The sequence below is a fragment of the Aptenodytes forsteri genome, unplaced genomic scaffold, assembly GCF_000699145.1.
Source record: "Aptenodytes forsteri isolate BGI_AS27 unplaced genomic scaffold, ASM69914v1 Scaffold346, whole genome shotgun sequence".
NCBI lineage: Eukaryota > Metazoa > Chordata > Aves > Sphenisciformes > Spheniscidae > Aptenodytes > Aptenodytes forsteri.
In genome coordinates, this window is record NW_008794078.1 from 88,469 (window position 1) to 111,956 (window position 23,488).

Genomic DNA, 23,488 nt, shown 5'->3' on the forward strand with positions numbered 1-23,488 from the left:
ACGGTTGGACGTGATGATCTTAAAGGTCTTTTCCAACCTTAATGATTCTATGAACAGAGAAACTTCTGTTCTAGTAAAATTAAAATGTGTAAGACAGTCCTTCACTTTGAGTTTGGCTTCTGTGAAATCCTTGGCCCATGATGCCCTGGCCCTCCAGCATTTAAGAAATGTTACAATGAATAAATCGAGCCTGTCCTGGCATAGGAGGGCTATTATTCTCAGCTAGCTGGAAGCACACCTTTCCCAAGGTAAATACTCACATTCATACTAATGTCAAATAGGACAGCAATTTTCTCATGTCCTAGCAAGCCCTGTAGCAATTCAGCTGAAATTCAGTTCAGAGGGTGGTCAAGAAAGAGCCTGCAGATGGAGTGAGTTGCTTGTAAAAGGTAGGAGAGAACAGCCAGACCAACTACGTCTTACAGGCTCCATATCCTGATACTAAACATTGCTGCCCAGGACCATAGCATCCCTTTCACAGACAGTGGCAGTAATAAAAAGGACAAGGACTGGTTAAGTTTATCTTGGGGAAGATGTAAATGGGATTTATCATCTGTTATATCCTTCTCCCCTAGATGAGGTTTAAGCAGAGAGAAATGTGGTTTGATAGCCCTGCATTATTCCTGCCTAAATAGAAGATTATTCATGTGATGTTAATTGAGTATCAATACCACCATGGATGACAGCGCTGATACTCCACATATGTAAAGCAAAATAATCCCATCAACTTCCCCCTGCTCAACAAGTGCTTTGCTAACACAGCAGACATTTGCTCCTAGTAAAGGAGACCCAAGACTTTAGCAGTTCTCTGAAAGTAATGTTTTTAATTTCTTTCATCCAGGACAACTCTGGTAAATACTCATAAAGCTTGAGTCACTAAAAAACTGTTGCTGTGACAGTTTGATGCATTATTCAGTCAGCAGCATTTAATCTCCAGACAAGTTTATTCTTTACACACCTTTTTCTAATTAGTATTTCCATTTTTGTGTAGAACTCCAAAATTCAGAACAGGACATAATACACTAAGCTTAAATATGTATTTATTTTTATCCATTACAATGTCAGAAAATGCTGACAATGTGTCAATCCAGCTGAAACCACAAAGCACTCATATCTGAAGGTTTTATACATGAGAGACTTCACGATTTTTCTCATTGTGTCCAGCTTTCATTTTCACAAGAAAGATTGAAACAAACACACAGAATCTTTCAGAGTCATTTTTTCATCTATATTTAGGTAGCAGTTAGCACTTTCAGACTGCTGAGTAAAAGGCTCCAAAAGCAAGTTATTAGTCATGATTATTACAGTTGCGGTCCTGCATAGGGCTTGCATTAGATCACTAGCGTTTGCACGAGGCTGTGTTTAGCACAGCTACTACAGGCTTTGGTATCTCCTACCATCTGACTGTATCTGAAAAAGAAATAATACTGCTAAAGTCTCCATGCCCTACTAACACAAGTTAGGGAGGTTTCACTGGCTTTAGCTGAGGCTCTGTCCAGTGGTTTGCAGATGCAGAGTGACCCTTAGTGATTCCAAACCAGCAGAGTATCAGAAAACCTCGTTTATTACATTCTTTCTATAAAAGATGTGAACAGAACTTCTGTTCCAACAAGCTGTAAATTTTGTAATACAAGGCTTTTATGTGCAGGAGAAATTGGTTTCTGCTTGGTTAAGAGCACCTGCCTCACTTGCTATGTAAAATTTTGACACATGTGCTATGTTGAACAGTTCTATTCTTCTAGAGTCTCTGCGTAAAGCTTTGATTAAATAAGGATGTGGCACATTGTAAACGCTAACTTCTTTTTGAAATCTGAAACAAGTGCTGTGGCTTTCAGAATTCAAAGCATTGAGCATTGCCTTAATAGCTGTGTCAACCCCAAAGCACAAAGCAGCAGTATAATGAGTCTTACAACATTCATGTTTTCCCTTAGCTCTACAAAGCTCACATGCGATGACTGGAAAGTCCCCTTAGTGCAGCTAATCCAGATCTTTGGCTAGGAAAGAGAAGCACTTCTGCCCACGGGCCTTCCCCCTGCTGCACGCCTGGCAGCTTTCACCAGCATTCCTTGGACTGCTTCCTTTTCCCCCCTCCTCGAGACCAGCATTTAAGGCTTCAAATCCCTGTGAGCCCTGGCTTTCAGCCTTAGGAAGACAAGGCTGCATCAACCCAGGAAGAGCCAAACCAGTCCTCTCGGCATTGTTTTCTCTGTCCCTGCCTCAGAGTTGTTGATTATTTCTCTTATTAGTTGACACAGCTTAGTTCTGTGCACTTAGAAAGGATAATCCTATGACTGACCTTATACACTACATATAACCTTCTCTGCCTCTTTCTGCAGAAGAAGTTCACAGGGATTCCAACTGTATCCCAACTATAAGAAGAAAATGACCAGCTACCAAAAAAATAAAGAAGTGAAGTTGGACTACAGAAAATACTGCTGATGGTCAGTGGTGGAGGTCCTGCAGCATCTGTCATTACAGTGCTGGAGAACTCAGACCACAGATTGTTTCCACGGTGCTCTAACACTCACTGAATTTCTCTGTATAATAAGATATACACAAGTGAAGAATCATAAGCTTTTGTGAGTTCTCCCACTGCAATCATTAGTTTGTAATCTTTTGACCTGCAGTGAGTTGCACCACTCAGGTATGAGTACTTAGATAGAAACAGATCTCCATCGGAGACAAGGCTTAAAAGCAATGACAGCTTTTCCATCAATGTTGATACCAAAAATCTTAAATTAAAAAATAATTCATAAGAGCACATCTGCATTGACCAAGTGGAAGGCTTTGATATTCTGTTTTTCCTCATTTGGACAAACGTGAGTCTCAATGCTGCTGTATACAAGTGCTTTGTATGCTATTCATAAGACCTTTGTTTCCCTGCCCCAGAGAGCAGACACTCCTACTCCCTTTATCCCAAATAGCAAGGAACAGCCTGGTATCCCATCTGGTAACTTCTGCAGCCTTCAAACAATCCTGAGAGAAGCAATAATAAACTATCAGTTGTTGATGATGATGAAGGCAGCACAGACAAGAACCATATGACTGTGTTGGAGGCAAAATGGACCTTCTGCCCATTCTCAGCATGGTAACTGCAGGGTTAGGTGCCATCCTGCTGTTATGGGAGTGACTGTGATAACATCGTTGGTAATATCTACATTAAACTACAGCATATGTGCTACAGGGACCAAATGTTCTCAGAAGCTTGAACTGAATCATTATGAGTTTAATGTGAGCCCCAGAGGGCCCTGTCTGCAGAGAAATGGCAGTAACACGCAATAACATCACAACATACACTATTTTCTGACTATGATGGCACTCTTCCGCTCAGTCTAAGTTGCTATGCCAACAGATTCACCTAAGGTACTTCCACATTTCAGACTTATTGTAGAGAACAAGCCCTGGCCAATTCTATGTATAGAATATATAGTCTAAAGTCGGTGGGTTTTTTCTTTTTTTTTTGTTTGCAATTAACTGTTTTATTTTTACTTCTGGCTTCAGAGACATCTCTCTGCCTAAATACTACACTACAGGCAAGCTGAGCGAATGCAAGAAATACCACCATGTGAAAATAAAGCTGCAGTCATCCCTGTTCTGTATGGAAACTATGAGACTGCATTCCAAAGATTTAACAGCATTAAAACAAACCAACAAAAAGACTTCATGCGTCTTTCAGTTCTGTTGCAGACTGAACACTGTTCAAGAAGCTTGCAACATTTTGTTTATCAGAACAAGGCAATACTCTTATATAAATGTGCTGATCATCTTGTTTTCAAATGCACAATGCTCACACTGAACTTTGCTACCCTTCAGGCAGATGGTTAAGAAACGAAGAAAAGGTGCCAAATGCACTCCTGGTACAAAAGTTCCACCAAAATGTATGGAGTTAACATGAGGGACAAATTTGCCCCAATATGCTAATACATGGATTAACTGTCCTTGCTTAAGACAGAACTGTAAGAATCTAGACCTATTCATCTTAACACAAATGAAATATAACTCACTGAGGAAATACTTCCAGGGAGGTTTTTTTGTTTTGAATACAGTGAAAAGATTTCCTCTACAGATCATTTGCCCCATCTTGGGGAAAAAAAAAAATCTTTTTCTCTAGGGATCAAGAACTAATATTTTGTGGTTGTACACAGGTACAGAATCAGTTACATAATTAGCTAGCAGAGCTGAAAAATTTCTTGCAGGTGTGTTTTTGCTTTTAAAATAAAAACAGCTATCAATTCTTACTTCCTTCCGCTTCAGCCCTGCAATGCCAGCAGCAGCAGCCCTCAAGCACAAATAAGCAAAGAAGGAATGCTGCCACATACTTAGCTCCAGGACTGAGATATGATTCAAACAGCACAGGAAAGGGAGATTATTAGCCACCTCGTCAGTCTTCCTATAGCCTTTATTCTTGGAGAACCATGACTAGGACAGGAAAGTACACTGTTTTTCCATGCACTCCATTCTACAAATCCACAAGTGATCGTGCCTTATCTGAGATACTGGCTTCTGTCCAGATATCCAAAGGGAAAACAGTGGAGGGGCATGAGCTTGGAATCATGGTACTATAGAAACAGAGAGAGGCAAGAGAATCTCAGAGCGTATTCAAAGACACTGAGCTTTTGACCCACAGGCAGTGGGGGAAACATTCACTAGGAGTCTTCATATGAAAATATAACAATAACAGAGGACCCCCAACAAAATTCTTTTGGCAGCCTCTATCTCAGTCACCTCTAATACTCCTTCCAGGTTCTGCTAGAAAGACTGCTCCTAACCTCAAAAATCTCCTACAGGACTTCCCACGGTTTTTATTGGTAAGTAGCTTTAAGCTTCCGGCTCACCAAGCTCAGCGTCAGTTAACTCTCCACAGATTTCATACCAATCTCAAAACTTTTCAGATCTCACTAGAGTATCGTCCAGGCAGTCAGCAATTACTAGTGAATACTGTCATAGCTTACCTACCATCCCCTAACGTTCTGTCTCATCTTTTATCCGTAATGGAGACAGAAAAGGCTTTCTCTTCTCTCACCATTTGCTGTTCAATCTATTACTTATTTGCCTTGAAGGCTCTACAGTAACTAGCTATTTACAAAAGTTGTAAGGTTCCCAGTCATTCAATAACTTTTAATGTAATAATCCAAGGGGGTGGGGGAAGCAGCACTATATTCCATATTATGGGATGGGCAAGGAAGCCCTTATGCAGAGGGCATACCAACTGAGTACATCAATACCCTGTGGAACAGCACCCCTCAGAGATACAAGGAAGTACTCAAAGCAGAAGTTGGCACAGCTTGGACAGGCAGTGTTCATTGCTCTGATTTTGTGCCACTTTCTACTCTGGTTCAAGCAGCACTGCTGCAGTCTTTGAGCTGCATTCCTGTCAGGCACAGCTACAACAAAAAAGGACAAATGGCTAAGGAAACCAGAGAGCACTTGTTAGTTCCCAGGTCAGGGTACATGCCCTGCCTGAACCCAAATTCAACACCAGGATAAAATCTGGATGTGCAGCAGCCCCCTTCCCCCAACTGCTGCATCCTATTTTCTCACAGAAATGAAACCTTGGTGAACAGTCCAGGTGTAAATCAAGACTGAGGGACTTGCTATATTCTTACAGGGAAGCCTGTATAGAACAGGCTATCACACCATATCACACCAGGGCCAGGCTAGCCTCTTAGCAACTGTCTCACCCATCTTCATTCTAATCAAATTACCAAAATCTAGACATTAACCATGTTAGCATCACAGCCTTCTTACCTGCTCTGTCATTCCTGATTCTCTTGAAGAGCAGACTATGAAGAGGATAACTTTATACTGGGAGAAGAGGCACAGATTCTCCCTGGTTAGCACACGCTACCTATTTTCACTTCTCTGGCTCCTAAGAAAAGACAAATCTAAACTGTTTAGCAATCCACCTTCTGAGAAGTACTCCATGCAAGCTACACTTGGCTGTGAAAAATCAAGAAACTGAAATCCTAAAATCCAAAGTGATTATTTCTGCAGAAGGCAACATTTTTACATTGTTCTCCCTACAGAAAGGAAGTGTTTTCTCTGTCAAGACAGGGTAAGGTAGCCCAGGAAAACTCACAGACAAATTTCACTGTCACTGTTCCTATTTGCTTGTTCTAAGGACCGTATTAATTTTCTTTTTATTTTTCAGCTTCTTCATTTCTGCATGCTACAAATCTTGATGTAAGCTAATAATTTCTGTGGACAAACAATGCAATTACTTAAATAGCCTCCTAGTTTTCTCTTTTACAGTACATCTGGTAAAGCAACTAGTTCTTGCTTTCTGGAGAGAAAGATGACAAGAACTCACATACTTACATGTAAGTTCACACACACAAGCACATGCAAAGAAGTGTTTTAATGTGTTGAACATTAGCCCCAATTTTAAAGATTATTTACAAATAAAAAGGGCCAAACCCCAAGTTAACAGCAAGTTCAAGTGTCAAATCCAGGAAATCTTCCTCCTTTAAGTGCTCATTACAAGTGTCATGCAAACACCTCCCATTCCACAAGATTCAAGCTTGTTTTACTCCACATTTTATTTGATACTGGAGAACATCAGTTGAGGAGAAAAAGGTAGAATCAATTTTAGTCCATTTCCTTCTCACTTTCTGGGCTTTTATTAAAAGCCATAGAAATGAAAGATTAAATGAGGTAATGGTCCTTAGGATGCTGTGAAAAAGTAGGCTGGCTCTATCATATCTCAGATCAGTTGTGAGTTACCTGCTGCATAGCCCCTTTGATGCAGAATTCCTGGAGAAGGACAAGGCTTTAGCGCAATCTATATCAGGTAATCCAAACCAGTGCTTTAAATTACTGCAAAAACATCAGAACATTTCTCTGCAATTCTGTTTCATCCATGGTCTACAAATTTTCAAACAAGATTTCATTTAAAGTGAGCATGTACAAATTACTAGTCATTACAGTCCAGAATAAATGCCCAGCTCTGGTAAGTTTTCTCCCCTGTATTTTTATTATTTCAATTCCCACAGCTCCAGTAAAAGAAAATTAACTTCTGAGGATTCAGGGATTTGAAGCAATGTTCTTCCAGCTCACAGTTGCTTCACAGAAATCACTATCATATGAATACTAAAAACGCAGCAAAAACTTTTACTTTACTTTTGTTCTTGGTAGTATATCATAACGAACCGTAAAACTTACGGAGTCTAATTTCCTGTCTGTCTCCTGTGGATTCTCTGGTGCTTTAATATTACAGTTCAACTCATGTTTCATCCCCTCTGTCATTATGGACACTAATTTCAATCACTGTACTCTGTTCAGATATGTAATTTCATAAAGCTTGAAGCAACTCAGTATGGGACCTCAGCCTCTCTTTCAATTTTCATTAAAAACATTTAACATCGGGGGTGGAGGGGTGCAGAGGAAGAAGAGCAGGCAAAAACGTGCTCCACACAAGCTTCAATTTCTTAAGAAACCAGACTAGAATTGCCACAGGGCAAAAGCAGCAATCAAAAATACTCCAGGCAATCACTAGACGGTGCTACTAAGAGGAAATATGTACCATGAAGGAGCTTTAAAAACCCAGGAGCCATCTGTAAGCTGTAAGCCACATGAAAAAGACTCCCCATGCCATTTGTAACTGTGTAGGCCACTTCTCCTCCCACGCAAACACGCTACAATCTTGCAGAACCTAGCGCAAGTACTTATACACAAAAGGGACTCCCCTTCGCTATTGCCAAGTTTCTTTTAATGCAAATTGGCACCTGAAGAGCAGCAGCCACCGAGTGCTCTGTGGTCCAGAAGGAGATCAGAGACAGACAGAGGTCCAAGGAGCTCACACACTAGTGAACCTCACTAATAGGGCACTTCTGCCAGCATCGCTTATTACGCTGACTTTAGCCTTCGTTGCATGCAGCCTCATGAGAAGTTTCTGCTTTCCCACAAGTTCAGGAGCTTGCATTTCTTGACATGCACAATCATAAGGACTATTCACCCAAGCTACAGCACCTTCACAATTCTTATAAATGAAGATACTACTTCCTTAATAGAGCAGCTATTCCCCACTACAAAGATAACTCCAAAACGTATCAAAATGAGCAGGTACACCATAAATTTCTAAAGACAGAAGCAAATCTCACTTCACCATTACATATCACAAAGAATGTGCCAAATCACATGCTTCTGTAACCAAAGTTATGTCCATGTTGCTGTGTGCCACAAGCTAGAACCCAGCTAGCTCTGAACAAGATCGTAATTTAGCATTTTGCCAGTTAACAGGATCCCAATACCCAATCTCAACACAGCATTTTTCTGCAGTGGGTCAGCACACTCTATGCTGTCTCAGTCCTCTACCTGGCAATGAATCTGAGTTGGTAAATTTAAGTCTCCACTGTAATGCTAAATGATCTGTCTCTCCCCACCCCCTCCGAAGTGCTTCATTCTCAGGGGAATAATATTAGCATTTATGGAAGTAAATGCCTCAGGGTTTTGCTAATGCGCTAATGAGCTACAGCCTTCCACCTTCAGATCACAAGCATGAATCCTAGTCAGCTCAAAGGTAAAAATACTGTTTCTGGCAGAAATCTGATATCAAGATGAGTTCTAGATCCAGCTCCTTCATCACAAATTCATCTTTATGCTTTCTGTGCAGTTGTATTTTCCAAGTCAGACAGGGCTTTGAGCTCAGCAGAGCCTTCTACCAAGGACCCCCAATCGCAGCAAGAGCCAAAATCATTTTGATACAGATCTTCACGATATACAGATTATCACACTTAGAAAAGGGAAAAATAAAAATAATTAAAAAAAAGTAATGTAAGTTCTACGAACTGAAATTCACAGAAGTGCCCAAAATACTGAGGTTTTTCAGGGAAGAGCTACAGAAAGCAAAATCTGTATAAATATCAGTGCTAAAGGGGTCTAAACCAGCTAACGATTCCACTGTGGCCACATTATATTATTTAAACTATCCAGTTTTGCTTACACACAAACAACTATAACTGATACACATTTTTAGAAAGAAGTCATACAAAATCTGAAGAACTTGCTTTGGGAAAAAAATAACAGGGAACAGGGTTTTGAATTCCAGCATCTGCAAACCCCTACAGGGCTTGTGCCCCTTTTTCCTGCTAATTTAAAATCACAGTATTATGCCCTAACGTAGCTCCTAGTCACTGCAGAGGTTCCTCTCTTCCACAGGAGGGAGCTTTTCTCTTGCAAAGATGACTGAATCTCTTCCGCAGTTCTCATTTTGGAAACGTGTAGGAGCTCTAAACAGTTCTTGAGTGCCCCACGCCTGACAGCTTCCACACAGGATTAGCAAAGAAGATTCAGAAAGTGAAGAAAAAAAAAAAAAACAGAAAACGAAAGATCAAGCATTTATAAGCTAAACCATTCTTGGACCCTTGTGTTGTATCACACTATTACTCCTCCTCGCTCCCCCCCACCCCTAATGCAATTACTTATATAACAGAAAAAACTGACAACATCAAGTCCAACACCGTTTATGTCCAGACATATCTGACATATATAAACTTCACTCATCTGACTGAAGGTATCAGCTATCCAGACAGTACTAGAAGAGGAACAACAAATCACAGTAATTCAGAGAACGTAACATCTTGAGAAGAAGTCTGCCCTAACAGCTGAAAGAAATAACTGGATACAAATTTGAAAATATGTTTTAAAGAACACAGATGAAAGCAACCCTCTCTCTGGACAACCATTTATTAATCCGACAAGTGACAGTCAGCTTTTACCAGGGTTAACCTGGATGGCTGCTTTTTCTAGAAGAACAGCTCACTTTCATCATTCAAAATTTTGGGCTACATTTGATCTGCAGCTCCGAGCTGCAATTTCTATCAAGGTAGCACTGTGCTATCATCACATTTCACAGCTGCTACTTCCACTACTGTTTCCTTAGCAAAAAGTCACAAAATACAGAGGTGACAAGCCAAGTGGGAGCGATGCTTAAGCTGTGCTGTTCTCACCATCTAATAGCTAGAGAATTTCATATTCCCTGCTGTCTAGGTTCTAGTCCAATGGGTATATCCTCCTCCTGATATGTACAGCTAATTCTCATTGTCAACAGTGGGAATAACACATGCACACAAAGGGGACAATGAGCCCTCGAGGCCTGTTGTAATAGTAATTTCAAAATATCAGGGTAAACATATTTTGCATGTGATAGGTAATAAGCCTGGGCACCAGTTTCTGTGTTTAAGAATGCATTATGGGTTTGTACACTTAGAGCACTAGAGATATCCTGCTCACCTAGTTTTTAGCTTTATACAAGTTTCAAGAAACAGTTCTGCCATGAATAACTTACTGCTATATATACAGATCTATACACAGAGATCTAATAACAGATCAAAGCTCTGTGGAACAAAATGGGGTAGAAAGGATTAGGCCAAATATATCTTCTGCTCTAAAGGTCTTAATCTTGATTTATGACTAGCCACATAAAAAAAATAGCACATGCTGCTCAGAACTCTTTCCTCCTATTAAAGTCATAACTTAAAAAAAATATTACAAGTCTTCCCTGTCTTCAATACTTGCTATTACTTCAAAGCCAACTATGGTATAAGCATGTGGGCTGTGTTTTGGCTTACACAATCAACGCTAGCAAAGACAGATTCAGCTGCAGGCCATGGTCAGCTAAACAGAAGGCTAAATGTTAGGTCAGAAAAGACAGCTCTGGTGTGATAACTTAGTGGCATTAAGTTTTCTTTAATCAAAGTTCTAGTTAACATTTTAGGAAAAAAAAATACATCCAAACAATCTGCAGACCACGTCAGATCATACTCTAGGCTCAGGGTAATTTTTCACAGCAAAACTTTTCCTCTTCACAGGTAATTAAGCCTGCAAAATTATCATGCTCTATGGTAAATGTAGATTGCTAAAAAAATATTAATAATGAAACAAAACAGGCCAGACAGCATAGTTTGAGAAGAGACCGCAAGTCCCAATACAAGCAAAGGCAACCAGAGAGTCTTGTTTGTATAACATATAATGAGTCCCAGAGGGAAAAGCGACAGCTGTGTAAAGCTGCCTTGGTTGTTGGTTTGTTTTTTTTTTCCAGTGATAATTACATCTGTTGCTGATGTTTCATAAAATGAAATGTCCAGAGAGTCTCCTAAAAGTTCAGTGTGAATACTGATAAAGCTTGAACATAGAAAGCAGATAAAAAAGCATCCTCAGTGATACATTTGCAAGGTAGCCAACATCATCTTGGAAGGTTAAATCTCCTTAGGTCAAGTAAAAATCTTTCTTGAGGAACACTGCATTTTCAGCACTCATTTCACTTACTTTGAGTACAAGGACTTAAAGTGAACTTGACATCAAGTTTCCCAGTAGGACTTGTAGCTTACTAAGACAGCATGTCAATATTTACACTCATTCCATGACTCCTGTTCTATTTCTTTAAGATTTTTTTTTTTTGCTACATCTGAAAAAAAATTATGGACTTTTTAAAGATCCTGAAAAGAATCACTCTCTTACAACTTGAAACTGCAACTGAGAAATAAAACACTGGAGTAGATTTTACTCAAGATAAAAAGGCAAAGGTCAGAGTACGAGGTAGGTAATTAGAATTCAAGTCTGGGAAACAAGCATTACTTGGTTTCACTCCAGTTCCAATAATCACTCTTATAAACTGATCCAGAATGTTTTAACCAAGCTAGATACCTAGATACATAGCCTGAATGTCAGAATTACTAAGCATCTATCTGCTTTACTTGACTTGAAAGAAAAAGGGACATTAGAAGCTGTAAGAATCAGAAAAATCTCAGCCAATTCTGAAAAGGGAATTGTCTCTTGTTATTTAAAGCATTTCCTAATATTAAAGATCCTTCAAAAATGAGTTACTTTTCAAATAAGTTTAGAAAAACACATGCCAACTAAAACCTTACCAAAACCTTTTCATTGTGAAGCATATTTAACAGAAATAAAATATTTACACACAAAAAGTTAACTGGAAGTTTGGGATGCTTAATTTGTTTGATCTAGTAGCTGGAAATTTTGTAACAGAAAATTTTCTGCAAAAAACTGTTTTGATCTAAAGAGCTATTACTCTGTAAGTAGTATTTCATAACTAAGATTGTATATAACTAAGTAATATAGACTACTTACCTCTGTATCATGCCTGTAAAATTACTATGGTACTCAGACATAAGACTGATAAACATCAAGTTTGTTTTTTTTTTTTTCTTCCTTTTAGGTATTGCTTTCTAACAAGCTGAAGGGTTAAAATAATCATTTGGCTCTCTAAGGTTCTCTTGGCCTCAACCCTTTCTTGTATTCCAAATTAGCAAAAATAAATGGTAGGGTATGATCCTTACTAAGCTACATATCTACTTAACCCTGAACATTAATGAGTACCAGATATTTTATCCCAATATGGTTCCTTTTTGTGCTACTCTTGCATAGGAAGCATACCACAATTTTAACTAAAGAAAAGGGGATGTGACTGGAGAGTCCAACTGCAGTCTCCAGATGACATGATTTAACTCCTGCCTGGCAAAACGAGCACAAGAAGCAAGCACAGAAAAACAGAACAGTTATCGGGACTTTTCTGCTTCAATTAGATTGCTATTTGAGAGTGAAACTTGAACTTGGGCAACTACAGTGCCTCCAGGTTAGGAGCAAAGTCAATACATTGATTTGGAAGCTCACTTTTATGGAACATGAAACACTCACGTGATGCCTGGACATCATTACAACATATACGAAGCTTTACAGAAGGCATTGAATCCTTTTAAAAGTTTTACAATCCAGAATGGCTTTATTTAAGGTATTTGACCTGCCTGGTAAAAGAGAGCATTTACAACGTTCTATGTGATGCATGGCCATTTCTGAGTAACTTGCATCTATGAAATATCAATGGAGACAAAAGTGTTCTTACTTTCCAACCTTTGAATACAACAATTAAACAAGAGCAGGAGCCTGCAAAAAATGCCTGCATTGAAGTAGAAGTAACTAAAAATTAAAATTCTCCACAAAAATACCGGATATTTAAGAAAAATTATTTAGAAAGCCCATGGGCATCTTCACTGAGATTTGAAACATATCGATCATATTGAAGCAGAGGAACCAAAATTAATCCCTTTTGGTAGTTTAGTTCCTCCCTGATACACGAGTATTAGAATTATTCCAAATTGCTTTTAATTATGTCTATAATGGGAAATAGTACCAAAACAAAAATAGATCAGCAAAAGTAATTGACAGTAGAAAAAACGGCTGAGTCCAGTTGTGAGAAAAGGTTTCAGACCCCATCAGGTTCACTGGGATTTGAAAGTACACAAACCATACCGAGTCGGGCCAGTAACTCTCTTATATTTCAATTCTAATACTGTTCTGGGAACTTTTGCACACGTATTTCCAACATACCAGAAAGCTAGCACAATCATTCCCCCAAATACCAGTTGTCTCAACTTTTCAGGAACTGAAAACTGGGAAAAACATCTGTCCATAGTACCAGAAATAAAGAACTTTGGTTTCCTGTGTACTAATATTCCATATCTGGTTGACTGGTCTTTAAAAACTTGAGACCTCCAGCTGAAGCTTTTTATACAAGTGGGACAATAAGGTGTTGGTCCTCTATGGATTTTTGGTGTTTAACAAAAATTAGGTTTACATATCTTCCCTCCTGTAAGGATAATACAAAAATCTTTCTCCTCTGCTCTGTGGCCTGTTTTCACACAGGGAACTTTGTATTTTGGAGAATTTTGCTTCTCAATTGCAGCTGATCATCACTGCAAACACTTTGTTCCTTAAATCTAGCTAAAAAAGGCTTCTCAAAATGTCAGTGGCAGTAATACTCCTTCCCTTGGCCATGTTTTTTTGGGTTTTTTGGTTTTTGGTTTTTTTTCCCCAAAAAACTCAGATAGTTACTGGCATTCACACCAGCAAAGATGCTTCTATTTACAACATTTTAAAACAAAGAGGGGTGTGTGAGTGTGGATGCCTAATCCAGAACAGTTATAGCCATAACATAAGCTCCATTGCAGCTCACTGCTAGCATACCTTAACCCTCATCTGGGAGGGCCACATTTAGCCTTTGTATCCATTCCCTGGAAGAGTAACAGGAACTCAAACTTCCCAGCAACAGCATTCTTGTCATCAACAGCACCAGAAATTTAATGTGCACAGTTCTTCTAGGAGGCTACCAGATCACTCAGTCTGGCTAATAGATGAAAACCTTGCACAGTACTAATACCATATATGGAGAGCTGCAGCCTCTAGTTTTCTTACATCTATGTTCTTTTTTAAACAGTACTCAGAACACGCACAAGATGTTTTTATTAGAGCTGCAGTCAAGGACACATCAGTTATAATGAAACAGTAAAATTTAACTGCTGCCAACAACACTCTGCTTTGGTCTACAGTCAGTTTGAGCTTCTGCCCAACATCCACTTGCTATCAGGCTCCTGTAGAGCAACACTAAGCTGCTTCGTCAAGAATCTTAAAGTTTATTTTGCTTTTACTGCAACTCTTCACTATGCAGTTGTGCAGTAGTAAACATGACCTTAACATCGAGTGGAAGTTTGGCAAAAACTTGATTGCAAATGTAATCTACAACAGCCACAGAAGTTAACCAAGCCAAAAGCAGAGTTACAGCTCTTAAAAACTCAGGCTATAAATGGCTATACAAGATCACATTTCATGCTGCAGTTTGCTAGCGTGATTAGTTGTAGTGCTGTGCTACACCTGCAAATCATTTATCTTTTTGCAAATACTGCAGAAGTAATGTAGATGCCCCAGTACCTGACTGTCTTCAAATCAGGTAACAGTAGGAAGAGTAATAAATCAGTGGTACCGCTTGAAACATCCATTGTTAAACAAGCATGCAAGTCTCCATGGGATCAGGTCCTTGGATGATGAAGTGATGATCTTAAGCGCACTGGAAAATAAAATGGCACCATAATTTTAAAGACTCAAAATGAAGGCCTGGTTAATGTAGCAGATAAACTTGATGAGGGCTTTTACTTTTTTTAGGATAAATATGTTTTAGAAGCTGAGTCTGTAAAGTTTTGTAGTTATAAAACACATTCTATTGCAATGTTTTATAAGGCAGAGGGAGCAGCCGAAAAAGGAATACGTCTGAAATTTATTTACAAATAGGCTACAGATATAGCTAGCTACTACCCTTGCTGCTGTTAGAAAGAAAGCTGAAGTAAAAACATGAGGTTTCTCTGAAAGCAGTTGTCTAGGTACAGATAAAAAGAAGATAAAACTGAAAATAAAGAGATGCAGTAAGTTAATGGTAACAGAGCTCCTGAAGTGAACATTCTGATAAAATACTGTGGCCACTTTTCAGAGGTCAACATATGAGAAGAGACATCAAATTTCCATCCTTTTAGCATTTTCCTTTCTCAGAACAGCAGTTTAGTATAGGCAGTAGATATACTTGGCTCAGGAATATACTGCTAAAGTCACAAAAACACTTCAAAATTACTATCGGTTAGATCATTTCCTCACTTAAACTGGCTTAACTCCCAAGCCTATACCTGTTTTTTAATGATTCCAGCTACAGCATAGTCAGGCCCTAAACAAGTAGCTTCAGCAGCAGCTATGTAATCAGCTTAATTTGTAGCTGTCCCTCCACACTTATCACAATCACACATTCTTGACTCTTCCCAGTGCCTCACTAGTGCTCACGCAATCATGCAGTCAGCCAGATTAGAAGGACGATTTGGTGTACACAAATTTTTGGGGAGGTTATTGTTCAGTCACATTAGCTCCCCAATCCCACCACGCTTGCAGCCACAGGAATACAAATAGTAGCACACAGGAGAGGTCAAGGTGTAGCAGGGACTAGCCGTGCCTCAACCAACTGTGAAACTGCACTTTCATACAGAAGTTCAGGCCTTGGCTCACTACAGTATTTGCAACCCTGCTCAAAGCACACTGACTTGAGGCCTCAGTTACTATGGTGATGAGCACGGAATAAATGTTTATATATAATTAGATAAATTCTCCCTTCAAGAAAGCAGTTGTCCTTCTCACAGGCAGCTAGTCATTTTTTTAACTAAACAGATGTAGAAAAAGTATTAAAATTTTAAAGCTTAACAATCACTATTATTCATCAGTAAGTTAATGATAATTTAAACCTATGGCAAGAATTTAAAAAAGCACATGAAAAATTAGTCAATGAGAATCCCATCTCTTCTGAAAACTAAACTGCTAAACTCCCTAGAGATTAAGTTAGTACTTGGTTTTATATATTTTAGGTGTTTAAGAAAACCAGAATGATTAATAAAACTATCTCATTGTTTAACAAAGCTTAAGAAATACTTATTTGAACAAAAAATGAATGTATGAGTCCTTTTCTTCTATGCAATCACTAAACTAAATTATCCCGACTTAGGAAATACTGCTTATATTTTACAACTCTAAGCTTACTGTAAAGGCAGTAAGCGATATAAACAAGTTCACTTAGTTGAAATGCTTAGTTCATAAACTCATAATGAGTAGCTTACTTCATTTTTCAAAAGATTATGAATCAGTAATTACAGTAGAACCATCTGCCAAAGAAAAATATTCTGCTTCAGGTTTTGGGGAACCCTTTGCCACATTTACATATAACTTGGACTTTTTTTTGATTAAGAAAATCCAGTCCTAAAATGTGATGACTAGCCATATTCCTTAGCATCTAAAATTGCTTTAAATGTAAGGAATACTAAATTCAGAGTAGACAAGATGATTTCCTAGTGTCAATGACTATAAAAACTAATCACAAAACAAACACTGAATTCCTCCCTGAAGAAAACAAATAATTGGCAAAATGCAGCAGAAGCATTGCCAGCTGATGAGCTGCCTCATTCTTTCCGCTATGATGCCATCTGTTGCCAGCTCTTCCCCATCCACATGCACTACACTCCCTCCAACTGTCAGCCTGACCCAGATCCAGCCCTGGTCTCAAGTCTGATAATGAAATCCAGCTTCACCCACCCGATGGGTGTCAATAACTACACCTGTGGTTGGAGGTGGTGCTTTGGTGACAGTGGGCAAGTAAAAAGGCTTCTACTCCCAGCCACTTATTACTGCTCTTTTCTTTCACCAAAATTTTTCACCCTTCTCCCCAGTCTGCCAACATAACCACGTGTATTTGCTCCCCAACCCAACTGTCAGAGTAATTAACTTTAGAAAAACTTAAAACACTTTACATAGTTGAAGCTAAGAGGGATAATATTATAAGAACCAAGTTAGAAAGCAGCCACATGCAGGTTCATGCAAGTAGATCATACAGGGGAAACTTTCAGTAAGAAGGGCAAAAGCAGCAGTGTATACTCTTCTTTTCCTGCAGCACAGCAGGAGCCAATATACACACCTGGCATCTGTCCGCACACTATAACCTCGTGGTAAAGAACAGTGAGATCTTAACCCTAATAAAAATCATTGAATAACATTTCAGCCTTTACATTTAGGCTGTAAATTCCTCCAAGGCAAAGACTTTCTTCTGTGCCTTGCACACATCGTTGATACACAAGAGATAATAGGAAGACGTACAGCTGTTCATGAAGAAGCAGAGTGTAATTTTGACTTGCTCTAAGAATAGGCCAAACGCCTTCCTCCAGTTCGCATGCAAATTTATTACTGAAGACAATGCAGGTATTTGAGGGAAGAAACTCGGCTTAGAATCTGAATATCTCTTCAGGAACCATCCAAATCAAAAGCAGATCTTCTCAAACACCAAGGTTTACAGCTTTAGCATCTTCTATCAAAGGATTTTTAAGTGACAAACATTTACATATTTATAGAAGTGATCTTTGTTTCAATTTAATATTTAGCTATAGCTGCAGAGAGCAGTGTGTTATTGCAAAAGGCAATAATTAGTTAATTAGGTCAAACTAAATCTCCTTTTATCCTTAAAAACCATGCATTACTATTAATTCACAAAACATTCATTTACATGATAATCCATAGCAAGGGACCAGACATCCCCAAACACTGACACTAGAGCTATCAGTTGTGCTGAGTCAGGTAAATTGCTTATTCTACTGCTAACCAATCTCAAAGTGGATTTTCTTATTAATACCTTTAATATTTTGAGTTGTTTTCAAACTTTTATGGTACACAGTCTTAGAGATCCTGTTTTCATTTGAACATGAAACAGTAAAGTTTAGTTGAGTATCTTTACTTTAAAAAAAATGGGTTCACCTTCAATTTAGACTGTAATACTGAAGCAAAGAAAATATGCAGCTTTTAAGATTTTTCTCCCTTTTAATGCCTGAAATATTTAGTGAGCTATTCTGTTTCTCTCATGAAGATTTTTGCAGACAATAAAAAAAAAATCACCTAACTGTTGATATTACATCTTGAAACTTTTATAAGTCAAGAAGAATCCTTAATTTTTTTTTCATTTTTCCTCTACAAAAAAGTATTTAGGCTAGACATGTCAAGCAATGTTGGATTTACCATTTATTGTACATACTTGAATATAATATACTTTTTTGTAAGTAATTATTGATTATACTACGTAAATATCAACGCACATATAAATACACTATGTATTCATTTAAAAATTTCTGAATCCTCCATCTAGTAGTGCTATTGCCTTTCAAAGAGGACATTTCAAAAGAAGCCTTAAAGTTTACATGTCCCCCTGAGATACCTAGTCTGTAAGGTCACATAGCAAATGAGTGACAAATCTGGCGGTAAAAATCCTCTATTTAAACTCAGTGGTGTGAACAGAGTATGAGTAGAGGTGTTCCCAAAGTGACATCCAGAAAAGCATGTACACTAGAAAACTTGTCTTAGACTTTAGGGTTAACACTAACATCTGTGAGGTGGATAAAAGTGATTGATTTGTTAATAGTTGTAGCAAAGAATCACTGTGGTCCTGATCAAGGTTTGGCATCCCCAACTCTACAGGAAACTTAGTACTGAAGTGCTTAGTAATCCCATAAAACAGAACAGAAATAACAGGGTGTAAGCTAAACCTTACGCAGAGAAGAATGTCTGGACCTGTTCTGTGGTCTTCATCATCAGAGCAGCAGGCAGGAGCTGCTACAGATTAGGACACATTTGACCAAGGTGGGGTTCCTGAACAGGACCACACAACACATGGGGACAGTAAGGATGCTAAAGAGCCTATATGCTAGCTCTAAGGGAGTGGGCAACAGAGGCTGCCCACAGCAACAGCCTTTCATTAGTCTGCTCAGGGATTCAGCATGCTTCCAGCTCAATCTCATAGCTCAGTGGAACCAGACAATCCCTGGGAAACTATTTTCATCTTAACTGGAAGTTATCTGCAGAGTTACCCCCAACCCAAACTCTCTCAAAATATAGTTATCCCCAAACTGTCATGAGATACACAGAAGATGACTCAGAGTTGGCTACTCATGAATGGAGATCTTGAGCAAATGCTTAAACTGGCTACTATGATGCCAAGAACTGAGTATTTTAAGCTTCCATTATGTTCTACAGCATGCATCTAGATGTATGCATTCAGTCAGAATGAACACCCACATATTCAGAACAAGATAAATGTATGTGTTCACTAACAAATTAACCATTTCAGCAGTAAAATGTGCACTGAATGTTACTAAAATACCAATAAAGTAAAAGGATTTACCACTGGGGAGGAGAGTTCTTCCTTAACGATTATACAAACCAGATACTTACTGAACACTGTATAAAACAAGATATATTCCCAAACCTGGAGTTATAGTACTGCAAGTTTGGGTTTGTGTTTTGGTTTTTTTTTTAATTCTTATACACATTTCACTCCACATTAACATGAATTAAAAGATGGCATAGCCCCTGGTTAAGTTGTATCTTAGTTCAGTTAAAGAACTCCCAAGAATCTAGTGCTTTATCCACAGATCCCAAGCACTTTAGAAGATTCCAGCTCTGACTGCTTCAATGATGGCTGTTTTTCATCTTAGTACCACAAGCTTTACTGGCTTTAGACATTCTTCACTTTTTGTTAGCACCTTCAGGGGCCTTGATCAGGTAGCAGCATCTCCTCATTAAAAGTCCATTTGCAGGGTCACTCAGACTTTGCAGGAACTAGGAGGCTCTGAAAGCAACACAGCTCAGATCTGGGGAAGGTTTTTTGTTTTGTTTTATTTTTAAAACACTGTTTACTCCACACAACTATTCCAAAGGCTCTCACCTCCAAAGGTTTGCAGCAAACAGTTTCAGGCTATATCCAAAGGCTTCTGAGTGTTGACAACCAGGTTATACTGAAAATTATTTCCCTGGAGAATTCATCTAAAATATGCTCTATTTATTGCACTCAGAACAGCAGTGCTTAAAAAAACCTAACAGCCCACACAAGAAGGGCTGCAGGTTGTTCAACATGAAAGGTAGATCTCCATTTATGTGTCTGAGAAAAAAGAGGAAGCCTCCATACACACTGGACAAATTCTCTCACTGTACCAGATGAGGGTACATCTGTCATGCTATCGATCAAGACTGTCCTGGTCAGCAGAGGGAGAAAGGGGTTCACTCCCAAGAGGATTACATACATGCTCCTCCTTCTCCCCAACAGCAGTCCTTCTCTCTTCCCTGACCCTAAGCTAAATCCAGTAGTAACTGCCACTGTATTTGATCAGCAGAAGACTGCATATGTATTCCCTGGTACTGAGGCATTAATTAGTCCCTTTCATCCCAGGGTAGGATTACAGGATGCAGGCACAGGGAATGAAAGCTTTCAGTTGCTTGCTACTGAGGTCTTGCTCAAAGTATTGCTAGAGCTGGAGACTTCATATCCAGCAGGGCAAGACAGTATTGATGACCTGTATTTACTCTTTGCTACATATGCCAAAATCAGTAAGTAGCATGCTGCCTCACCGTGCCACGAGGGGCGTTTCTCAAAATGGTTTCTATTTGCAAGAGAGACAGAACATAAACATTTCCGAGACAGGTCCTACACCTTTAGCTCTGCTGGTTAGCAACAGGAAGGTAGCAAAATACTCCTGTGAGCACAAGTCAGCCAGAAAACTGCAAATTACATTGACCAAAAAGTCACTACAGTGTTGTTTATTTAGTCCAAAATTGGTGTGAGCTATAACAGGAAAAAGACACTGACTGCAACTACACTAAGAAGGTTTGTCAGAATGGCAGTACTGTCTCATCAACAGGCTGCTGTTACCTTGGGAATAGTGGCTCCAGCAGAACTGTATACACCTCAGTAAGTCTTCATCCAGTTTCAACCCATGCAGTTGTAGCATTACTCAGAGGTAACATGCTTATTACAACACTAACATGTTTGTTTTTTTTTTAATACCAAGACATGCATTACAGAGCTCTCACGGCATTGTGAAGTACAGTTGTGTACTTCACCTACATATGCATTAACTCTCCATTGCAATTTTACCAGCTAACCCTAAGTCTGCAGAAAGGGTCATGTAACAACTTCAGCTGAATGGGAAAAGACATGAAGTTGAAGTTCATTACACAATAGTATGATTTTTTTTTCCAACACAAGTAGTCTCATTCATTAGTATTATCCTGATAATGAGTAACCTGCACTATTTTTTTTTTGTGTGATACTGTTCTCTTAAACCTCTGTTTAGTTATTTATGTATAAACACATGTACTCAAGCCACAAAATATTCTGTTGAGTTCCCCACCAGCTGAAAAGCATTAGAATCTCTACTGGTCTTATTCTTCCTGCCACAGACAAGGCTTACAGGAGTGGGTTTTTTGAAACTAGATTTCACATTGAGGACAGCCTGGAGTATCTCTTGTTGTATGGTATAGATACATATAGGGACAGCACATTTGAGGAGATGATCATCCAGTGGTAAAATTGTTTGGGCTGTAGTAAAATTCCAATGGTGGTGCTTTATAGTACAAAATCTGAAGTTGTTTTTAGTGTGCAAAGCAGGCTGCAAAATAAAACACACAATTTCCAGAGAGCAGAATTCTTCCCTATTGACAAAGGGAAGAAAAATAGTACTGTATGCTAAGTCACCCAAAATTTCATGGTATTTACTTAGGAACTTCACTTGCATTATGCATACCTTTTGTCTGCAGGGATACAGCAGTAGCGGGGGGGAAGTCCGATATAAAGATACAAGCAAATGTCTTTATTCTGACTTCTGAAATCTCCTCTGGAAACTCTGCAGGTCCTCCTGGAAAAGGAAAATCTCAATTTTTTTCCTTGTGGGAGAGTTCAGCAACAGCATGACTGATCAGAAGCTAATGTTAAATCCACTGAAGTTATAAATCCATTCCACACCAGAAAGTAGATGGTACTTTGTCAGATAGGTAGGAGGCAGAAGCATCATGACTTACAGCGTACCACACTAACAAGCTGCACCCCATCCCTGGCAAGTGCCCCTTTTAATTAGGTAGTCTTTTGCAACATGAAGGCCTAAAGACTTAAATCACACAAGATCTTCAGATTAACAGCAAGTCCAGCCAAGTTATAATTCCTGTAAGGAATTCTTTAACCTCTGTGCAAAGCAAGAGCTCCCAGCAGCTGTAATGACTCAGCACAAAAAAAAGTTGCAGTCTTTTAACTACTCTTTCTCTGAGGAAGATGATGCCAGGAAGCTAAATCTTTTTATGATTCCTTAGGTGACTGTACTATGCTAAAAGTGCAAAGATCAAGCATTCAGTGGCAGAATCTATCCCTTCCAGCATCAGGGTGAAAGGATAAAACCTAGGATGTCCAAACACTTTGGATTCAGAACCTGCACCTGCTTTATGGGAACAAAACACAGAATCCCCATCCAGCGGCGTGGGAGTAACTTCACTGTTCTACCGAAAGCAGCAGAGTAGGACTGAATCTTCACCCACCGCCAAAGAGCTGAGGCGATTTTCTAGTCCCATGTTGCAGATCCAGAATATCTGAAGACTACCATGGTAAGAAAAAGGCAGTATCTAATGATGATCCAAGCACTGACAGACAGGCACAGATGATAGACTAGGTGTTTTGCACCTCAAGAAAAGAACATCACCAAAACCAGTTTCACCACATCTAGAGTAGTAAAAGCTGTGGTGGCTACAAAAATACAGGTATTATTTTGTGTTAGCACCAAATTAGTTCCTTGGGAGTTCTTAGATGCACTTCTGAATTCCCGTGGCAAAAAAATCACATCCTGTGGCAAACAGACCTAGTTGGCACATGGGGTTATATTCCCTCCTATTCCTCAAATTGAAACTACAAACCACACAGTCCTCAGTATACACTCCTGAGAAAGTCTCTGCATGGAACAGAGGCACAGAGTGGAGAATCACACTCACACAGTGCTTACCTCAGTGTGGTCTCATGCCCTCAGCTGAGGGGGCCTTGAGCATTTACATGAATACATGTTAAATCAGCAAGTTTGCAGATAACACCAAGCTGAGTGGTGTGGTCGACACACCAGAGGGATGGGACGCCATCCAGAGCGACCTGGACAAGCTCGAGAAGCGGGCCTGTGGGAACCTCATGAGGTTTAACAAGGCCAAGTGCAAGGTCCTGCACCTGGGTCGGGGCAACCCCCGGTATCAAGACAGGCTGGGGGATGAAGGGACTGAGAGCAGCCCTGCCCAGAAGGACTTGGGGGTACTGGTGGATGAAAAGCTGGAC

General features: G+C 39.3%; 1 protein-coding gene across 1 annotated transcript in view; it reads right to left on the reverse strand.

Moving 5' to 3' along the window:
* The window catches only part of PLEK (pleckstrin), a 69,665-nt gene that overhangs the window by 37,936 nt on the left and 8,241 nt on the right, over nucleotides 1–23,488 (reverse strand). Inside the window, exon 3 of the mRNA XM_009290787.2 lies at nucleotides 14,722–14,857. The gene's annotated coding sequence lies outside the window, so the exon portion shown is untranslated. The remainder of the gene's footprint in view (nucleotides 1–14,721; nucleotides 14,858–23,488) is intronic.